This window comes from Colobus angolensis, unplaced genomic scaffold (assembly GCF_000951035.1).
Source record: "Colobus angolensis palliatus isolate OR3802 unplaced genomic scaffold, Cang.pa_1.0 Scaffold625, whole genome shotgun sequence".
Taxonomy (NCBI): domain Eukaryota; kingdom Metazoa; phylum Chordata; class Mammalia; order Primates; family Cercopithecidae; genus Colobus; species Colobus angolensis.
Genome location: NW_012119877.1, coordinates 98839 through 103876, shown reverse-complemented (window position 1 = coordinate 103876; position 5038 = coordinate 98839).

Sequence of the window (5038 nt, the reverse complement as noted above, 5' to 3'; positions counted from 1 at the left end):
ACCATTATTGAATGGCTATCTGTATCTTTTCTTACATCTAGTAGTAGTTTTTTAATAAATCTGGGTGCTCTGATGTTGGATGCATATGTATGTAGGATTGTTAAATCTTCTTATTGAACTGAATCCTTTATTATTATATAATGCCTTTCTTTGTCTTTGTTACTGTTATTGGTTTAAAGTCTGTTTTATGTGATACAAGAATAGTGACATGGCTGTGTGTGGTGGCTCATGCCTGTAATCTCAGCACTTTGGGAGGCAAAGGTGAGTGGATCACCTGAAGTCAGGAGTTCGAGACCAGCCTGTCCAACATGGTGAAACCCCATCTCTACTAAAAACACAAAAAAAGTAGCCGGTGTGGTGGTGGGCATCTGTAATCCCAGCCACTCAGGAGCCTGAGGCAGGAGAATCACTTGAACCCGGGAGGCAGAGGTTGCAGTGAGCCAAGATCGCGCCATTGTACTCCAGCCTATGCAACAAGAGTGAAACTCTGTCTCAGAAAAAAAAAAAAAAAAAAGAATAGTGACACCTGCTCTTTTTCCATTTGTGTGATAGATCTTTCTTCATCACTTTACTTTGAGCCTATTGGTATCATTGCATGTGTGATGGGTCTTTTGAAGGCAACAGAAGGCTGTGTCTTGTTTTATTACCCAATTTGCCACTCTGTCTTTTAAATGGAGCAATTAAGCTGTTTACATTCAAGGTTAGTATTTATATGTAAGGGTTTGTTCTGTTGTAGTGTCGTTAGGTAGTTTCTTTGTAATCTTGATTGTGTAGTTGCTTTATAGGGTCTGTTAGCTTTATACTTATGTGTGCTTTTATGATAACAAGTATCATTCTTTCCTTTCCATTTTTAGAACTCTTTTAAAAATTTTTGTCATACTGAATTTGATAACAAATTCCCTTAGCATTTACCTGTCTGGAAAAAATGTTAGTTCTTCTTTGTTTATAAAGCTTAGTTTGGTGGGATGTATAATTCTTGGTTGGCATTTATGTTTTCTTTCAAAATACTAAAAATAGACCCCCAATCTCTTCTGGCTTATCAGGTTTCTGCTGAGATGTCCACCTTAGTCTGATGGTATTCCCTTTATGGGTAATTTGACCCTTTTGTCTAGTTTCCTTTGAGAATTTTTTTTATTTAACATTAATCATGAATAGTCTGATGACTGTTTGCCTTGGGGATGGTCATATTGTTTAGTATCTTTCAGTAGTTTTCTTAATTTCTTATATCTGGATGGCAATGTCTCTAGCAAGAATGGGGAAATTTTATTTAATTATTTCCTCAAATATGTTTTCCAATTTGCTTACTTTTTCTTCTTTCTCAGGAATGCCAGTGAGTCATAGGCTTTTGTTGTTTAACATAATATCATATAATATTTCTTGAAGACTTTGTTCATCTTTTAAATTCTTTCCTTCTATTTTTGTCTGATTGAGTTAATTTGAAACATGGCGTTTGAGCTCTGGCATTCTCTATTCTGCTTGTCTAGTCTGCAATTAAGTCTTCTGATTGTATTTTGAAATTCCTGTAGTAAATTTTTCAATTTCAGAAGTTCTGTTTGGGTTTCTGTTAATATACCTATGTCATCTTTCATATCCTGAATTATTTTACTGTTGCTTTTTTTTTCCTATTGAATTTCAACATCCTCTTGAATCTCGAGTTTCCTTACAACCCATACTTAGGATTTTTTAATCTGTCATTTCAGACGTTTCAGTCTGGTTAGGTTTCAGGGCTAAGGAGCTAGTGCAATCCTTTGGAGATGTTGAAACATGGTGATTTTTTGTACTGCTGGAGTTCTTCTGCTGATTTTTCTCATCTGAGGAAAGTTTTGCTTCTTTTTTTGAATTTGTATTGTTTGGATGGAGCTCTTTATTTTTTTTTTTCCCTTGAGGATATAACTGTGGTGGATGCTATGTATTATCTTTTGGCTTAGTTTCTGAATGTGTTTGGTGGGGGACAAGGCTCTATATACGTTTTGTGTGTTGGCTGTATCAGATATTGTTTGGTATAGCCATGTATTGTTTATTTGATGGTGCAGCTCAGGCTGTAGTCCAGTATACAGCACTTAGAAGTGTGATATGGCAGGTAAGCTACTGCCCACTGGATGAATTTGCACTGATGAGGGTGGCAGGAAGAGATCAAGATGCAGTGCCCTGAAGCTTCCAGGAAAGAGACGGGGGCAGTGCACCAGCTCTTCATCCTGAACTAGCAGAAATGTAGTCTACTTCCCTATCATATCCCTGTCACAGGTCACATGACCTTGTTTGTAAAATCTTCATCCTTTAGTTCCCAGCACAGTGCCTTTGTGGGCCATGGATCTGCCTCTGATGACTACCACCATAACGAGGGTCAGGGTAGAACCTCTTCCTCCAGTACAGGACACACAACTTTGTATTCTATCCTCTGTTGTCAGGGTGCTGCCACTCTGTGTTGGAAGGCGGAGTTGGACCCCACCCCTTGTGAAAGCCAGAGCAGGCACAGTCTCATTTTCAGCAGGGGTGGATCCACCACCCCTGCTGAAAGCACAAAGAATCACTTTCTTTCAGCATCCACTCACCAGGACTGGCAGGAAGAACTGCCGCTGCATTCATAACAGTGTACAGTGGATAAAAGGTGGGAGACAATCCTCTTCTTCATAATTATTCCTGGACATTGATGCTGTCTCGTTCCTCGGTTGGTGCCATATCTATATTTCCTTTGTCCCAGGGAGTACTTCGGCAGGCTGTACTCCCCAGCTCCTTAAAGTGTGGCTCCGGGCTGAGAGTAAGATTTTCAGAGAACCCACAATTCCCCAGACACCCATTGTTCCCCTGTGCTTGCCAAAGTCAGAGCAGGTTGTGGAGTATATTTGCAGGTGGTCTGGTGGTGACTTAAGGGCAGAGGATCTTTGGGAAGGAAAGTGACACACTGGTGCACAACTAGTATGGTGCCCACCGTACTCAGTTCAGGTCCAGGGAGAGAGTGGGTATGGCTGTGTGAGCTGGAAACTGGTTCTGTGTTCTCAGGAAATTCTCTAATCATCACTGATTGTGTTGCTCTGGCTAGCAAGAGCAAAGGGGCTCCCCAACCATTTAGCACTCAGCAGGTCGTCAGAGGGGTGTAGAAAGAAGCAACTTCCACCTACCCTTTTGGCTGAGCTCTGAGCTGCTCAGAGGTTGATATCAGCCAGAGTCTTGCTGCATTCTTCTTCTGTGCCACAGCTTCTTCCCGTGGGTACTCCAACAGGTCCTTTCTTCTCTACACTTTCCATTCAAAACTTGCTCATTCACTGGTAACTTTGATCTTTCTAAGAGCTAGCATGTAATTTCCCTAGTCAGCTTCAAAAGAAAAAAACTCTTTGTTTTTAGAATGTACACATTTATCACTATAAATTTTCTCCTTAGTACTGCTTTTGCTATATCCCATCAGTTTTGGTATGTTGTGTTGTCGTTTTCATTAGTTTCTAAATATTTCCTAATTTCCACTGTGGTTTCTCCTTTAATCAACTGATGGTTTAAAAGCATATTTGATTTCCACAATTTTGTCAATTTTCCAGTTTTACTTCTGTTATTGATTTCTAACTTCAATTCGTTGTGTTCAGAAAAGATATTTTATGTGATAGCTATCTTTTAAATCTACTGAGACCTAATTTGGGCCTAACATATTTTCTATCTTGGAAAATATCCCATATACACTTGAGAATAATGTGTATGCTGTTGTTGGGTAAATATTCTATATATGTTAGAACTATTTGGTTTATTCTAAGTCCTCTATTTTCCTTAGCTATCTTCTATCTGGTTGTTTTATCCATATGGAAAGTAGCGTATTGAAGTCTTAAACTGTTATTGTAGAATTGCTTATTTCTCCCTTCTATTATGTCAGTTTTTGCTTCAAATATTTGATGGCTTGTAAGAATTTATGATTGTTATATCTTCTTACCATATTTAACCTTTCATCAATATATAATGTCCTCCTATGTCTCTTGTAAACATTTTTATTTAAATCCGAATTTGTCTGATATTGGTATAGCCACCCCTGTTCCCTTTTGACACAGCACCCTACTCTCTTGACTTTCCTAGCCAGGTTTTAGTGAAAAATCCTGTTAAGTCAGTTTGGTCAGAATCCCTGCAAACTTGAAATCAAATTTGTTTTTTACCACCAATGTTTGATATCTAAGTTCTTGGCCAGCCTTTAACAAGAATCCTCCTAAGCCAACCAGTGATCTCTGACTGATGTTCAGAAGAAACAAGAGGGATGGATAATGTAAAAATCTGAATCAATATTTCTAATTCTGGGCACATATTGGAATTGACTAGTAATCCCATGTTAGCTTGGTTCCAACAATTGCCCAGTTCATGGAAAGCCTTCTAATTTGGTTTACTTTGGATATTTTTAATTATTTTGCTTTACTCTTGTGGAATATATTGCTGTTGTACTCTCTGCGTAGGAATGTAGTATAAACTTATTCAATGTTTCCTTAGATTAAACACTTATTAATCTTCCAGATATCACCATTTGTCAGAACTCGGAATTAGGAACGGCCGTCACCATATTGTTGCTTTCTGACTGTGCTCCTCTCTATCCCAAATACAGGGGACCCTAATAATTAGGCAGGAATATCATCGCCCCTATTCAGCCTGAAGAAGTTTCAGAAGATGGATCTTCATCCCTTTGCAACCCTTAGGATTAAGGATTCTCTTATAAAAGTGATGGGGGAATGTCAGAGGTGTTTGAACCAGAGTGACTCCATCTTAAATAGGAGCTAGGTAAAATAAGGCTGAGATCTACTGGACTGCATTTCCGGAGGGTTAAGCCATTCTAAGTCACAGGATGAGCTAGGTTGGCATAAGATACAAGTCATAAAGACCTTGCTGATAAAACAGGTTGCAGTAAAGAAGTCAGTTAAAACCCACCAAAATCAAGATGGTGACAAGAGTGACCTCTGGTTGTCCTCACTACTACACTTCTGCCAGCACCATGACACTTTACAAATGCCATGGCAACATCAGGAGGTTACCTTATATGGTCTTTTTTTTTTTTTTTTTTTTTTTTTTTTTTTTTTTT